General features: G+C 36.8%; 1 protein-coding gene and 1 long non-coding RNA gene across 9 annotated transcripts in view; one reads left to right on the forward strand and one right to left on the reverse strand.

Annotated features, from left to right (window-relative positions):
- TENM2 (teneurin transmembrane protein 2) overlaps positions 1 to 18,065 on the reverse strand; it is a 2,391,334-nt gene that overhangs the window by 1,206,198 nt on the left and 1,167,071 nt on the right. The gene's annotated exons all lie outside the window — the stretch shown is intronic.
- LOC109503243 overlaps positions 1 to 18,065 on the forward strand; it is a 94,404-nt gene that overhangs the window by 67,929 nt on the left and 8,410 nt on the right. For 3 of the 4 annotated variants that reach the window (XR_006587148.1, XR_006587144.1, XR_006587147.1), the window contains 2 exons: positions 1,481 to 2,805; positions 3,449 to 3,610. This is a non-coding gene — a long non-coding RNA (uncharacterized LOC109503243). Of the gene's footprint in view, positions 1 to 1,480; positions 2,806 to 3,448; positions 3,611 to 12,809; positions 13,431 to 18,065 lie in introns of those variants that run through there. The other variant, XR_006587149.1, reaches the window with a different exon arrangement.

The raw sequence follows: 18,065 nt of genomic DNA on the forward strand, positions 1-18,065 counted from the left end.
AGTAAACTATACCCAGGAAAGCCTTGCATTAAAGCTAGAGAAGAGGTTTGTATAACGATGGTTTATATAAAATTTTAAACCCTTACAGTAGACAGCTAAATCATAAAGCAAAGCTACAACAGTTTTTATGTACCCTTTCTAAAAGGGATTAATTTAGGTAGACCCAGCAGAAACTACCCACATTTACAAATGCATTTATTTAGGGGAAAAGGTGAAATGTCACATCTGGGATTGATAATGTTTGGTTTCACCCTGGTCTTCAATGATAACTCTTAGACTCCAAGCAGCACTGTATCTGGAAAGAAGAGTGGGTGTAAGGATACTCAGCGTAATGAAACGGGCCAGGTTTAATTCCCTTAATCGCTTGGTCAGGGCAACTGAATTAACCAGCCACATCTGTTCACTTTGGAGTACCCAGTCTGGGTTCTTTCTCTTTATGTAACAGAGTTCTGTAGGGTTATTACACTCTTTAGTGTATTTGGACTATTTGTACCTTACCTCTCCTCACCAAGCAGGGTGTGAGAGGAGATGGGGATACATTAAAATTCAGGACACAGGCCTGCCCATATTATCACTTTCCCTGAGATAATGTGAATAGGGAACTGATCCTTAAATAGACTCTTACTGGGCCAGATCTTTTACAATGTATTAAGGAAAGGGGAAAGGCGGAGTGAAAGAGTTAAAACCCACTGACTTGAGCTGTTTTTATTCCATTTCCTTCCTCCAAAGCTAAGAGCAGATCACTAAACTCTTCTTCTCTCTTGTTAAACCTAAAGTACTTCATGCCTTATTTTATCTGTCTCCAAAAAACAGCATTAAACACAAATTCTGTGACACTCTGAAACATTAAGTTCCAAAATATCTATGAGAGTCTTCCTCTTATAAAGCTCATAATCATTGTAGGGAAAATGATTGGTCATCTTAGGTGGCATCAAATGCCAGTAAATAATCCCCAGGTCCTATAGTGTAATACTTGATTTTCACAAAATAAACCTATATAATGCACTTCAATCCTAATTCTTTTAGGTAATTACAATGTACTCGCTCTTGAGATTTCACTAAAGATTTCATGGCATCAGTGTTTCACAATCCCAGGTTCATCACTTTGCCAACCTGCTGTGTTTTCATGAGAAACTTGTCAACATTCCCTTATGAGTGTAATCATATTGGAAAACTTTATCATATACAAGTTATAATTATACCTTATATTAATAATCTTATAATCCAATTATACCCAGAGTTGGCAATAAAGCACTGAGATTATAGTCAAATCCACCTTTTCCCCACAGACTTGTTTGTACTTTTTAATGTGGATTGGCTTTCCTGAAAACAAATGGCATTCATACATTTCCTTCATTTCCATCAATTTGGAATATCACTGTCAAACAAATGAGCTGTGTACACAGGCTATAGATGGGAAAGATGGAAAATGCATGCTTTCTGAATATAGAATTCTTATATTTTTATTTTTTGTCATGAGCCACTGCAAGATTCTAGTCTTGGACTATTTTGATTATCAGAAGAGGAGACAAGGCCATTGGATAGAATATTGCTCAAGTAAGTTTTCTGTCCTGGTAAGGTTCTCTCTTCCACCTTACATGTCACAGTAATCTTTTTAAAACATAGTTATTATGTTATGGGATATGTTATCATATCCTGGAATAAGTCCTTCCAATAGCCTCTGTGTACTTAGAATACCATCCAAACCCCTTACAAAACTGCACGTTCTGGTTCCTACCTGCCTCTCTAACTTCACCTTCCACCACTCTATTCTCATTACTTCCTATACTCTACTCCAGCCTTACCTGCTAACAGGCCAACCTTACACACCTAATTAACTCAAGTCCACACTAGCCTATGAAACCATCTACACTAAAAACAAACAAACAAACAACCCACAAAACTCCTGGTGGAAATAATCTCCTTAGGTACTTAGCTTAGCAAAAAGAACAGCTTTTGTGGTTTAAACAAACAAACAAAAATCCTACTAATCTCTGGGAAGATTCAGCCCCATACCTGATAGTATGTTATGTAAGAGAAGCATAAGATTTCAGGCCCTCCTTCTCCCTTTGGCTAGGTGCCTTTGTGCAGTGCACACACTACATAACTTTCCATGGCAGCAGCTTGGAAGCTCTTCCTCCAAATTTCTCACACCTGGTTCCTTCTCATCACTCAAATCTCATGTCAAATATCACCTCCTCTGAGTCTCCCCTAACCACAAAAACCTTTTAGCCAGCCTGACCATCTCTATGCACACTATGCTTTATTACCTCTGTAGCCTTACTACTATCTGAAGTTATCTTGCTTCCTGGTTGTTTATATGTTGTTATCTGTCTTCCCCTCACTAGAATATGAGCTCCAAGTGTAAGGGGATATCGTTAGTCTAAGTCACTGTGTCTCCAGAACCCATGGCATGCTTGACATGCTGAAAGCATTTGATAAATACATGCTGAAATGATGGTTGGATGCAGGGACTAGAGTTTAATGTGGAAGGAAAATGAGATCAATGGACGGGCAAATTCACAAGTTTAGAGATAATCTTTGTGAATGCTTTTCATTCTGGGTGTGTTTGATCTGGGACAATACAAGACTTCTATATAGTAAGGAACGGTAAACAGCCGATAAAACCTGTTAAGAAACTGTAAGCCAAATTATTTTTGTCTTCTTTATTCTGGTTTTTATGGTTACTGAGAGGCCACAACTCCATGAGGAGAAGGATCCTGAGAGCAACAGAGCTATCAGTCAGAAGACGAGACTAAGCTGAAAGATTTCATGGCCATCAACCGCCATGAAAATAAACCTTGGGTAATTCACAGCCAATAGAACATTGCACTTTTACAAGTCCATAACCTTGATCTCCACAACAAAGACATAAGTAATCTAACAAATCACATCCTGTGACATAAGTCTATACGACTAACATTACTTTCCTGAATAGGAAGTGAAATCATAATCTATGTCACCTGCCAAGTGAGTTCACCAAAATAATCAACTCACTGTCTGGCCTCAAATTCTCCCACTAGCAATGAGAAGAGGGACTCCCAAACCTTGGATGCCAAGGCAAGTATATACAACAAACAAGAATGACCCCCTCTCACCTGTGCCCTAGCTCCCACTTAGGCTCCTCAAGGGCAAGTTTCTCACCCTCTCTCATTAAGTGACAAAAGAACCCAGAGACTTACTAGTATTTATATGTAAGACTTCATTTTTAAATTCACAGTTTATACCTTTCCATAAATGCTGAAACTGCACTTGTCCATGCTCAGAATAAAACCCAAACATTTAATCATTCACACTGGGAATTGTAGATATTATGACCCATAGCTAGGTTTAAGTTCACCTTTCTGTGATGAAGACAGGGTTTATTAAAAAGAAATAATAGTACAAATTACTACAGACTGTATAATTCCTTACTTATAAATTAATGGATTTCACCATTTATTTTTAGTTACAATGGCTCCTGCTCAGGATGAATGCTGTTAACTATTTCCTTGCACAAGAAAAGTGGAGAAAGTAGTGATGAGCAGTTAGAGTTACTGCAGGAACCAAAAAGCATTAACTTTCCTTTCCCAAGAATTTATATTTCAGAAGGTCCTAAACTTCTGAACAGGTAATTTAACCTGTTTTTTTTTCCTTAATATCTATAAAATGGATAATTATACTATCTGGTGCACATGGGTGCTTTGAGGAACAAACATTATGATGTTTTATAAAGGAATGGGCAAAATACCAGGCACATATTCATACCTCACATTTGTTCATTTGCTATTGTATCATTTTACTATCACTCATCCAAAAAGCTGTGTCCCTCATTGTTGTCATATTAAAAAAATAACTCTAGGGGTGACTGGGTGGCTTAGTCAGTTGAGCATCCGACTTCAGCTCAGGTCATGATCTTGCATTTGTGGGTTTGAGCCCTGCGTCGGGCTCAGTGCTGACAGCTCACAGCCTGGAGCCTGCTTCGGATTCTGTGTCTCCCTCTCTCTCTCCCCCTCCCCCGCTCATGCTCTGTTTCTCAAAATAAATTATTAATTAAAAAAATTTTAAAACAATAGCTTTAGTTTCATAAAAGTTGTGCCACACAAAAACAAAAAAAAGTCCCACTGAAAACAAACAGAGTGTTTGGGGAGGGATATAAATTACCATGGTGAAATTTTTAAAGTAAAAACTATCAGCTATAATGAAATAGTAGTTTTGCCCAAATAGCCATAAAGTAGCAGAATAGCTAACTCTATCAGGTACCCAAGCAGGAGATTTTTTTATTCACCTTATGAAAAAATGAATCGTTTGCCAAAATGTATCACTCCATATATTCTCACCTAGCACTGCCATCGTCATTCACATATCCACCAAGCTGTCCATTAAAATGCCAAATGGGCAGTATCTTCAGGCAAATGGTTTGACTTCTTAAAAGATCTAGTTTCTTTGTAAAATTTTATTGCTGTTCTGATGCCAACTTGCACCACATATTTTACTTCCTATGCTTCATATCCAAACTGAACTAAGAACTGTATCCTAAAACCAATAAAAAATTCAATTACATTTTGGGATAAATTCCAGTGATATCTTTAATACTAACTTACCCATTTAAGAAGTATAGTAGAAGTCTCTATGAAAAATGCTCTTAATTCAGATACTTTTCTGGCTGACATTACCAGCAACCTAAAAACCAGTGTGATGGATGGAAAAAGTTAAAAATATTTCACTATGTGGTTCTAACATTTCACAAGCACAAGTGCTGGGAACTAGATTTAAGCTTTAATTAGGAAACGTATATATCACAGGCTTGCTCCTTTTCTACGATGCGGGGAAAAAGCGTTTTTATGTGCGTGAATTGAAATGTAGAGATCAATAAAAATCAAGTTTGACAACACCAAGACCAAAGAAGCTTTGAGGAATTTGGATATTTAAAAGATTACCTCCATAAATGTGGGACCACAGCACTTAATTATTCTATCATTGGGGCTACAAACTAGAAACAGAAATCTTTAACTTAAATATTATTAGACATTTTAACACTTCATTCTAAAGACAAAGGGTACTTCACAAAACATCTGTTAATTATATAGCCATTTATTTGTTTTGAACAATATATATCTTTATATTTCTAATTATTGAAAGTAAGAAGAAAGGCACAGTCATACAGAAAGAATAACGAATGGGTTGGAAAGGAAAGGAAAGGTGAACAGCACAAGGGAGCAAGAAGTGTAGGAAAGAACGTTTCTATTTCTTTGCTCAGATTAGCCACAGGAGAGAATGGGATAGAGTGGGATGGGTGGGTGGGCATGTGTGCATGTGTGTGTGTGTGTGTCTGTGTGTGTGTGTGCATGTGGGCACCTGATCATTTAATCAATATAAGCCATCACAACAGACAATTCAAGCCTAAAATTTAACTTTGGAGCTCACGTCTCTTTTGAAGGGTGTAAATGAGTTGATCTGAATGGCACAATGGAGTTGATCCTCTCACGTTTTCTGGTGGAAGTTCATTTTCTTACAAGTGCTTGATAACCACACACTTGAACAGCCAGGCCTCTGATCCGTTTCCTGTCATGTCTCGATGTGAAGCACAAAGCTGGAAGTGGGACAGCCTGCAGGACCGATGCTAAAAGCTTTGTTGTGGGAATTCCTAAAGCGTATTCCTATAAATAGGACGGTCTGCATTTACTCGAGTTGTGCACAATGACCCAAATAGGGATGATGCATATGATTCACAAATGTGTACGTCAATACGCTGGGAATCGAAGGGGCAGGCACCGTTCCCAAACGTGGATGTTTCCTTAGAAACATCCTCCGTATTTTGATCTGTCTCTCCTTCTAAATGAATTTTGAGACAAAGTCTAAACAAATAGCTACAAGAAAATAGTTTTAACATATATGTATACAAAGAGTTCAGATATCCCAACACAAACATATCCTGAAAATTGTTAGGAAAAAGGTAGCACACCCAATATGAAATATACTGCCAATTCACAAAGATAATGCAAATGGAAAAATAGAGCACTACAAACAAAACCCACATACGAGAGCAAGCCCGACTTCTCTAGTAATCACGTAAGCGGAAATTATAACAAAAACCATTTCAGACTAATTAGATTAGGGGCAATTTTTAAAAACTGTTAATACTCAGTGTGATTAAGGGTATAGGAAAAGGGTACAGGCAGGCACACTCATCCGTTGCTGGAAGGAGTATGAATTACTGCCAACATTTTTGTGTTTTCTTCTGGCTCTATTTTTTTTAAGCTTATTTATTTATTTTGAGAGAGACAGAAACAGAACAAGCTGAGGAGGGGCAGAGGGAGAGGGGGACAAGAGGACCTGAAATGGGCTCTGTGCTAATGGCAGAGAGCCCGATGCAGGGCTCAAACCCACAAATGGTGAGATTATGAACTGAGCCAAAGTCAAATGCCTAAGCAACTGAGCTACCCAGGGACCCCTCTTCTGGATCTATTAAAATTTAAAAATGACAACAGCTCAATGTTAGGAAGCTTCTATCCTACAACAACAACAACAACAGCAAAAACAGCTGCATGTCAGGATGTTTATAGAAGTTTGAAAATTGAAGGAAAGGTTGCAAGAGCCAAAACTATAAATTAGTTAAATGTCCATTAACATGGAAGAAATCATAATGCACACTAGATGTTTTAGATTGAATTCCCTAGAAACAGACCCTGAAACAGGATTCATGTAAACTGACTTATTTGGATGTGCTTTAGGAAAAGCAGGTAAGGAAGGGGGACACAGAAGGAAGGGAGGCCAGTGTGCAGTCTCAAGCAGTGACCCATAGTAGCTAACTGGCTGAGTTGTACAGAGAGATTATGGAGGCCACTGGGGTCATGGTCAGCCTAGACAGACCCCTGCACCTGTCAGTTCCAGGCTCCACCAATGGGATATAAATCAGATTCTGGCATCTGGAGCCAAGTCCCTCAGAGAGCAGATGTTGGCTGGTGGGAGTGAAAGTGCACCAGGAGCCAGTGGGCATAAAATAGATTGAACCTTACCTGCTACTCATGGGTATTATGTGCTATAAAAATGAATGAATTAGAGACATACATTTAACTATAGAATTGACCATGATATATGAGTAGAGTAGGGGAGAATGTATAATACGAATAAGACACCAGATTTTCTTTTCTGCAAGTGGGAAGCCTTATTTAATTCTTTATTTCTATAAGACTATTGTAGAGTATGAAATGATAAGCATCAAGATATTAAAATAAAAACTACTATGGGATGGTGGGGAAAGAGTAGACTGAAGGAATAGCAAACAAAACTAGCACTTATCTATCTTTCTATCTGCTTTTATACTTTTGTTTTGCCTTTGCATGAATTGCGTCCATAAATTAACAGACAAATAAGGTAAAAGATCAAACATGCTTCATCAAAATTAACTTCTATAAGCTCTTTTCCTTTAATTGAAAAATTCTCAGATTAAAATATTTTCTCAGAGTTAATAGGCTTGCCCTTTTAACTGCATGCTGAGAAATGCCTTTGGGATTTAAGTCTACATATGCGATCCTGAAATTAACAGACAAGTACACACAGTCATTCTGGGCAATGGGGGAATAAGGCAGAAAGAAATGGAAATATGTATGTTAAAGCATTGCAATAATATTCAAAATGCAAGCATCTCCATTAATTATAAAGCTCTAAGGAATCAATAGCAGGAGAACGGGTAAATGAATGAAAATGCATTAAACAGAATCATGTACTACACAGGCATTAAATTATGTTTTTGAAGAATTTTTACTGGCTTAAAAAACATGATATAATGTGAGATTTTAAAAAAGGAATGTGTAGTACTGTATAAATAAATGATTCTTATTACGTACTTAAATGTATCAGGTACCTACATTTCTGTAGTACACATATACATACATGTAAATAAGAATGCATTTCTTTAGAAGAACACATACCATCTACATTTTAATAGTGGTTTTACCTAGGTTATGGGAATATGGCTGATTTTAGAAGTTTTTCTTTCTTTAATTTTTGCATTTTCTTTCAATGTCATGTTTTATTAGCATTTTCAAATAAAACCAAATCAAGTGATAAAACAACTTTCTTCTTTAAAAAAAAACTGGGAGTGATTTTTTTTAAGCTTTATTTTATGTATTTTGAGAGAGAGACAGTGAGAGAGACAGAGAGTGCACATGAGTGGGGGGAGGGGCAGAGAGTGAGGAGAGAGAATCCCAAGCAGGCTCCACACTGTCAGCACAGAGCCTGATGAGGGGCTTGAACTCACCAACTGTGAGATCATGACCTGAGCCGAAATCAAGATTTGGACATTTAACAAACTGAGCCACCCAGGTGCTCCAAAAACAACTTGTTTCTTAAAAACTACTTACTGTAAAGAAATAAGTTCCCATATACTTAGCAATGTTAACAGATCAATAGTGGAAAAGGGGTGTATGCATATCCTCTTCTCTTATTGAACTGACCCAAAACTCCTTAAAAAATATCTGGTGTCTGGCCATTCTTATATTTTACAAACCTCATGGTAAACATAGTAATATGGTTGGCTAGCCACGGAGTAGTTGGGATCTGAGTGCACAATTTCAGGACTCCTAGGTTGGCTTCAAATAAGTGGGAGGGAACCTCCAAACTGCAGGTCCTTAAGAATGAGGAATGCTAACCTAGACTCAAAGGGCTGTATTTGCCGCCTCTCTATTATGTCCTATTACAATTAAATTAGACTTCAGCAGTTAGAACAAAAATGAGCATTGACTATCCATAAGTACATCTACAGGTATCAAAAGAAGTGAAGATTCCTTAATAAGTTAAACATATTGGAAACATGCCATGGAGTTAAAAGTTTGGTATAGTACATATTATTTATGGCAAGAGATCATCTTGTCTTCTGCACTTTTAGAAGGCAAGGAAGCCATTTTTAAAAGTCTAAAATGGTGGGAAAAGAGCACCCTTCTATCATTATTATTAAATACCAATGGTGTTCTTAAAGAATGTTCTGCAGGTTTCAATCAGAAACTGACATTCTGTTGACTGACACACTAATGAAATGCATATACCTGATACACAGGGAGAGGTGACAAATCTTTACATCTTTTAAATGTTCCTACCCCCAACAGACTATTTGTAACATTCAAGAGATCTTCCTGGGGGCACCTGGGTGGCTCAGTGGGTTAAGCTCAGTGGGTTAAGCATCGGCTCAGGTCATGATCTTAAGGTATGTGAGTCTGAGTCCTGCGTGGGCTCTGTGCTAACAGCTGAGAGCTTGGAGCCTGCTTCGGATTCTGTGTCTCCTTCTCTCTCAGCCCCCACGCCGCTCGTTCTCTGTCTCTGTCTCTCAAAAATAAGCAAACATTGAAGAAAAATAAAAATAAACAGAGATCTTCCTGTAAATTTATATATACGACATGCAGAAACATAAATGCCACTACAGAAGAAAGCCCTTGAATCCATCCCGACCGCATCGCCTTGGAAACAGCGAGGCAGCATATAGACTCACGGAATTCCAATAAAAAGAAAAACCAAACCAAAACAGATTCCTTCCTAGACTTTGTTTTTTAAAAAATTCCCTGATAAAATGGTTCTTAATAACTTGCATTGTAGAAGTTTTCTGGACCTTTTAAATTTTGTAAATGGATGACTGAATTAATTTATTTTTCCTAACTCAGCATTCCAATCATATTAGGAAAACAGCTGGAAAGAAAGGTCAGTTCCAAAGTGAGGTCTAGGTGAATAATATGTTTGACTAAGTTCTTTTTACTTAATTTTAAAGTACATCTGCCAGGCTTCCTTTCCACATTCCTATCACTCAAGCAGGCTGCATGGTAGAAGGAAAGTGCTTCTTGGACATTCAATAGTGAAGGCCTGCTAACCCAGGGGAGCACAGAGCCTAAAATGAACACATACCACCAGCTGGAAAACTATTTAAAATATTTTTTCGATATCAAGTTTTATTTCCCTACTAATGTACCTACTCATAACAAAACAATAAGCCACATACTTATTCAAAGAGTAAAAATATTTCCCATCTTTGATTTTAAACACGATGATGTCTTAAAAAGCAAATCCAAAGGATCTGGCAAAATACAGTATAGAATATTCTTGCTACTATCTTCTTTTCAGCTGTTCTTTTTCCTGCTTAAAATAAAAAAAAAAAGGGACCAGATTACATAATACTGCCACAAATAAATAACTTTTATAAGTGATGGCTTCTCTATATACTGTAAAATGATACTTTATTCAAGGGCAGCAAATAGCTAGCTTAAGGTAAACATGGTATAGTTTATATGAAACATGATTTTTGTTACAGATATAAAAAAAAAAGAAGCCGAACTTTTCTTTTGCCAAGATATAACAGGATTTCTCATTTTTCAAATGAGACACAAAACCAAGTATTTTCTTCATCAGTAAAAACTAGAATTAAATGTTTTCTTGAAATATCTTTCAGTGACTAAGTTTTAAATCATCCTTCAATACATCAAACTCAATCTATCCTAATGGAGAAATACAGCACTGTGAATTACCCGTTATGTTGGAGAATCCAGAAGTCGTTTTAATTGGTTTTGAATGAAAGCATTATTCTGCATTTCTAATCATGTTTCTACCCCTAAGGCTAATATTAAAAATGAATTACAATTCCTGAGCAAAGGAACTGACTCGGAATCATGGCTGGGATTAACATTTTGTTGCAGATAATCCACAAACTAGAGAGTCCAAAAGCCTATAACTGAAAGTTGAGTGTATTTTCTAAGTAAGAAGCTAACACGCTCATTAGACACACTCCTTGTTAATAATGAACAATCTGAAAATGTAAAGTGCTGTACATTCTATTGTACAATACGGGTCTCTCTTCCAAGATTACCAGTCTAAGTATTTATTCACTGAATTTTCTATTTCTTTCTTTTTTTTTTTTTAATTTTTTTTCAACGTTTATTTATTTTTGGGACAGAGAGAGACAGAGCATGAACGGGGGAGGGGCAGAGAGAGAGGGAGACACAAAATCGGAAACAGGCTCCAGGCTCAGAGCCATCAGCCCAGAGCCTGACGCGGGGCTCGAACTCACGGACCGTGAGATCGTGACCTGGCTGAAGTCGGACGCTTAACCAACTGCGCCACCCCGGCGCCCCTGAATTTTCTATTTCTAAAAAGGAGATACTTACAGGGTTAACTGTCTTGCCCTGAAATGATGTAGATCTTCAAAATGCCTTTATGATTTCAAGATATAAAACAAGTTCTACCTTACCAACCACGCAACAAATGGTGATTGTCAATCACAAATACACATTACAGAGAGTTTAAAGTAAATTTGACCTTGTGGTCACAGTGAATTAAATTATGCTATAAGACAGAAGCTTATCATTTGTGCCATGAAGTGATTTCAACTAAAACTTCAAATATTTATGAGGAATGATACACTGACCTATTCACTGACAATTAAGCAACTCTGAGGTGAGCACTAGAACGTATTTGCGTAATGAAAATACCCTTCCCCCAATTATCCAAATTACAGTTTAAAAGGAAAAGAACACTGTAGAAGAGGTTTTTGTTTGTAGGAACATTTTAATGAGGTGATAGGTATCTTAATAAGTGTTCTTGGGTGAAGACACCTGGATTATTAAATGGCAGTTCTTCTGTATCCTATATTAATTCATAGAAAGATTCTATCATGTCTGTTTAATTTATTAGAGACTTGAAGTACTTAGTATCACTTGCATGGTTTAAAGTAAACCAATTTAAACAAAAGATGAAATAAATGGTAAGTTTGGATGATTTAGATTTTTCTGCTCTTTTTTTCTTTTAGTTTAACAATAATTCACTACAATTACAAATCAGGATGATCTGCATGAAATTAACTTCAAAGCAGCTTTGCAAATGAGTCCTAGAGGGTTTTATGAAAAAATGTCACCAGGCAAAAAGAATTTTAAATATATTAATTATATTTAATTATATTTTATGTGGAGGATCTTTAAATTAAAGGGAAAAATCCATATCATTGCAAAATGACCTCTTGAGTATCTATTACTTTTTAAGAAGAAACCCTTACCTAATTAAATAAATAATTAGGAATAATTAAAAGACTATTATCATTATTATATTATCATTATTTACTGATTAACAAATTTTGAATGCTTATAAATTATTTTACTCTAGTCTGTTTTAACTGATAGTTATAATTCTTTTCTCAAGATGAGATTTTAAATATAGTGTTAATCTTTTATTTTAAAGATAAAGAACTAGCATGCAATTTAATATCTTATGATTACTTTCATTTAGACAATACAACAAGTTTTACAGATGTTTTTACAAGTTGTTTCCTTGCTTTTTGGTCCAAATTTACCCTTTTAGGAGGTTAAACTAAATGTTCTCCTAAATGATTTACAGATCCAAAATGCCTCTGCTCTTCCAGTGATATTTTTCTGAAAAAGATCGTTCTTTCATCGTTCTTTTTCATATGAACTACAGAGTCTGTCCAAAAATATCCCTTGTCATTTTACTGTTACAAGAATGGTATAATATTATTGTGAATAGAATCAATTTGATTTAAATGCAAAAACAATTTTTATGATGAATTAAATGAACCTGAGCAAGTAACTCTTTCCGTAAGAAACTCACTGAATACGTAACAAGCAAGAGCAACAGAAAGGAAAATAAAATAAGCAATTGGAGACTCCAAAGACATTTGTCTATTAAAAAAGAGATGGGGGGGCGGGGGGAGAGAACTGGAAGGGTAGTCAAATTCCAGCTATCAACAAGTTTGTACTATGTGCTTTTCTGTATGAAACAATCACTGTCACCCGTACAGTGATTATTATTTCTTTTGATCCAATGGGCTGTTCTCATAGATATGGTGGAAAGCAACATTTGCAATAAAATGTGACAAGGCAGGTTTTTGCAGCCAGCTTTGGAGAGCCTGAAATTTGATTGAATCTAATAGTCAAGGACCGTGCAAAAGTAAGAGACATTTAACTTGCATTTGTTATTATTGTTACTGTTCAGATTTTTGTTTTTTATTCCACTTTGGATAGGTCTTGTTGGACAGTGCTCTTTTCATGAGATGAAGTATAATGGCAGATGTCCACGCATACCATAACTTCTCCAACCCCATAAATCAAGTTAGTACTGGTGTGTAGAGAAAGAAATCAAGATTCAAGATATAAGATTACTGCCTACACTCTGGAGAATAAGAAACGTGAAATATGAATGCCTTGAGAATGATTTTTCCATAAGCCTGAAGAAAATGAGAGTAACTCATGATGCTGTTAGTGTTAGGAGATGATTTCCTTTCCATTATCTAACTTCAGTACCTTTAACCAAGGCTTATGCGTGAAGGTTATAAGGCCAAACTGTTTCCTTGAAACTGTAAACCTGTAAAGTGAAAACTTGAGTTTCTTATCAAATCAAAACGATGTCTTAATTTGGAAAGGTGGAACTTTTGGATTTAGACCAATTTCAGGTAGTTTTCACACCAGCCTATATTTTCATCTCCAAACCTCCACATGACAAGCTGATTAACTAATTGGCTAATGGACTAAACTGTCATTTTGTATCAAGCAAAGTAGAAATAATAGCAACAACACAAATAAAATTTTAATACACATGATAATCAGCTTACTTTTCCTCAAGAAGGTCTGAGGATTAGAGAGCTTTTACCTGAGTAAATTGTAAAATATTTTAAAACCACCTAATTAGGGGCACCTGGATGGCTCAGTCAGTTAAGCATCCAACTTTGGCCCAGGTCATGATCTCCCAGTGAGTTCGAGCCCCACATTAGGCTCTGTGCTGACAGCTCAGAGCTTGGAGCCTGCTTTGGATTCTGGGTCTCCCTCTCTCTCTGTGCCCCTCCCCAACTTGTGTGCGCACTCTTTCTACCTCTCTCAAAAATAAAAATAAAACATTGAAAACAAAAACACCCAATTAAATTTTGGAAGGAAAATATTTCTATGAAGAAAGCAAGAGTTCCAACAAGCCTATCTAGACACACAACCATTTATTTATACATTTATTTATAGCATTTATAATAAATTTAACCATTTATTCATTCCAAAAACTAGTTCTATGTGAGATACTGGGATATCATGATTAAATTTAAATTTTAAAAATATAAAATTTAAAAAACAGGATATTAAAAAATATCCTGTTTTTAAAATTTTCCAATCTATTTTCTCTGTTCTATTCAGTAAGTGGTCCCTAATCAAGCATCAGACCAAATGCATAATGATATACCCCAAAAATCTATAACATGACTCAAACATCTATTATTTTTGGCAAAGAGAATTATTTATCAGCTACATTTTTGGTGGACTTTTCTTTAAGCAACAAATACACAAATGAATTTAGTAGTTAGAGATTACTTTGGAATTATAAAGGTCTGCCTGCAGATTGATTTCCAATATGTTTCCAATCACAAACTTGTAAATGTAATTTACAAAATAAAATCCTCATCTGAACCATCCAATGTCATAAAGCAAATTAAAATAAATTTCCTGATTATTAATGGTGATAGAGGAAATGTCTAACGATTCAGATAGGTTTTGGCATCTATAACTTGGTACTTGATAGAAATGTTTCCTTTCTTTTTGATCTTCCTGATCTCTATTTGGTTTTCACTTAAATTTTGGCTGGTTTAGGTCTGAAGTCTCATTAACTGACTGACCCAATGTAGCCCTGCCTTCCACTGCCTGTGATTTTTGCTAAAATTTAACAGTGGCTTCTTCATGACCAAGTCCAATGATACTTTCCAATCCAAATCTTACAGACCCCACTATCATGCATGATGCCAACTGTAGTGTCCTGTTTCTTGAAACTCTTTTCCACCTCAGTGTACATTACTCTCTCAGAGTCCTGTCTTGTATCACTTTTCAATCTGGTATGCCTCAGCTGGAAGTATTGGTGCTTCCCAGACCTCTGCTCTCCTCTTCTTTTAAATATGTGGGCCATTTTGCTCACACTGACACTACCAGAGGGCTCTTGTCCATATTTCTCCTTTGAGCTTCAGGCCTTCATGTCTAACCATACACGACATCCCTATTAAAGGCATCTCAAAATCACGTGGCCAAAACTGGGCTTCTAACTTTTTCCTACAAAACTTGTTTCTGCCCGGAGTAAAACTGCTCACCACCTACATATGCTCACCACCAACCTGAAAGCACTGTAAGATTTCCCTCTCCCTTCCTTCCTACCTCCAGCGAAGTCATATTGATTCCTCTTCCTAAATATGTCACAGATCCCTTGCCTTCTCTCCATTCTGAGTTCTATTACTTCAATCAATGCACTCAGCATTGCTCACCTGAATCACCACAGTGGCCTCCCACCTCAGACTCCCTGACTCTAAGCTTCAACCCCCTAATCTGTTCTTACTCCTAACACCAGTCTGTCTTTGGGGGACCCCCATTATTTTCAGGTGTGGTTTTGGCATCTGTCCCCCAAAAGATGTTCTTTTTATGTAAATAGGGCAGCCATTTACTCAATGCCCAAACCAGAATCCTACATGTCATCCTTGGTTCTCACCATTTCCTTTCTTTTTGCACCCAATTCAACAGCAAAAGTTGTCCACTCCACCTTGGAAATACACCCCATACCTGTCTGTATCTTACTCCAGACACCACTTTCACCTACATTAATCATTGCTTGGCTGGAAAACTGAGTTTCAGAACAAAGTTAGAGATGTGCTGAGTATATCCCCATCGTGTCCATTTAAATGTATTCCTCTTTCCTTCTCTTTCCTATAAACCAATTACTGGAACTACACGTTTAACTATTCTCAATTCAGATGTACTGAACCATAATTTAGGTACAGTAACACTCAGGAAGGGTGATTTTTCTTTAAAAAATATATGAATATGATCACAGCACTCCTTTGCTTAAATTCATCCAATAAATTCTTATTTCAGAGAGAATAAAATCTGAAGATTCCTCACCATGGCTACAGAATCCTTCACAGTCTAGTCACTGACCATCTTTCTGATCTCACCATGAAGCACTCTCTTCCTCCTTAACCTTGTTGTAACCACATCTGGTCTCTTCTTCATCTTGCCAACGCTCCCCTTTCATTTCTACCTCAGGGCCTTGGCATTTACTGTTCCTTTTACCTGAAAGTATCCCACACTTATTCAAGTGCCTGATTCCTTCTTGCTAGTGAAGTCTCAGCTCAAATACCATGCCTTCAGAGAAGCCCACTCTGTCCACCTTTTCTACATTAACTGGTTCATGTGGCACATACATGTATGTTTATGTACATAAATAGCACTCCCTCTTGTCTTCCAAGTCATTATCATTTTCTAAAATTATTTTGACCTTTATTTGTTTACTTATTTTTTTTCTATCTTATCCCAATAGACCATAGAATACATGTGTATTTACCACCCTGGTGCTGAAATATGTGCCTGGTACTTAACATAATCTCAATAAGTGTTTGGCGAACAAATCAATGATTCATGAATTATCTGACTCCTACATTTTCTAGCACTCTCCTTCACTAATGCTGTAATTCAGATCAAGTGAATTAAGACATCTGTTATCCCCAAATCCATCACTTTCTCTCTGGGCTCCACATCTTGCTATGTGATTTCTGGTGTGCCTTCTTTTGTCTTGATTTTTCTGCCTTGCTCACTCAGACTCATTCATTGTGTTTTAGTTAAAAACAAAAAGCCAGGGACACCTGGATTGTTGGTTGAGCATCCAACTCTTGACTTCAGGTCATTATCTCAGGGCCATGAGATTGAGCCCTACATACGACTCTGTGCTGACTGTGGATCCTGTTTAAGATTCCGTCTCTCTTTCTCCCTCTGCCCCTCCCCCACTGCTCTCCTGCTCTCTCTTTCTCTTAAAAAAAAAAAAAAGCTTATTCATTGATGGCACATCCTGTATATATAAAATATGGTGTTTGAACTTCAGGGAGAGCCCTGCAGAATAGTGATCTAGAGTAAGGTTCTGGAATAACATGGCCTAGAGTCTAATCTCTACTCCATCACTGAAGTATTCAGGTGGATTCCATAAAATCTTTTTGCCTCAATTTCTTTCTTTTACAAAGAATGGGACTCTTTTGAGGATTACATTATATATATATAAAGTGCTTAGAACATCTGATCAATAAATAGCATCTGTTTTTATTCTTAAATAGCTATTATGTACTTTATTTAACATTTCACACTAAAATAATTTATTTTGTGTCTGCTTATTACTACTGGCAGGTCTTCGACGGCATGTTGAAACAGACTTCTCTCTCTTTCCCTCCCTTCCTTTCCATCTTTCACTCTTCCTTCCTTCCATCCTTCCTTCCTCCCTCCTTCCTTCCCTTCCTTTTTTTTTTTCTTTCTTTCTTCTGATCCTGGGGCTAGGCACAAGTCCTGACACATCATAATAGTACTCTATGCATACTTCTTAAATGACAGTAAGTTCATCTGGTGTAGAGGTGAGGTCCAAATGCATGTGAATAAAAACCAGTAATACATGCCCCCGGTAATTGTACAGGTAAAAAACAAAGCAGCCAGGAATAACTGCTGTGTGGGTGTGTAAAGATGGGGATCAAACCAGCTTGAAAAGGATCATCAACACGAAAGAACAGAAAGTTCAAATTCTGGGGTAAAGCCCTGTCCTTCGAACACATCTCTTCCTCATCTCACAGGGAAATATTGTCTATTCTGTTCTAAAACCGGGAGCTAACATTAGGAATAGCATCATTTTATTCAGGCACAAAATCTTCCTTTGGCTCACATATTCAATCACCTATCAACTCAAAAATCCCAAAGCAGGTCAAACCCAATAATATATATGAACCCATAAAAAAAGAGCGCCAGTTTTGTTGCACTGCCTTTAGAAGCCCTGCCAACCAACATTAGATAAGGGCCAGCAAACTTTTTCTGTGAAGGGACACATAGTACATAGTTAGGCCTGTGGGCCATACTAATCAACACTACTGTTATAGTACAAAAGCAGTCATCAAAAGCATGCAGTCGAATGGGCATGGCTGTGTCCTAATAAAACTTTATCTACGGACATAGACATTTTAATTTTATATCATTTTAAGTACCCTTAAAATTATTCTCCTTTTCATTTTTTTCAACCTCTTGACAATATAAAAACAATTCTTGGCTTATGGG

The sequence above is a fragment of the Felis catus genome, chromosome A1, assembly GCF_018350175.1.
Source record: "Felis catus isolate Fca126 chromosome A1, F.catus_Fca126_mat1.0, whole genome shotgun sequence".
NCBI lineage: Eukaryota > Metazoa > Chordata > Mammalia > Carnivora > Felidae > Felis > Felis catus.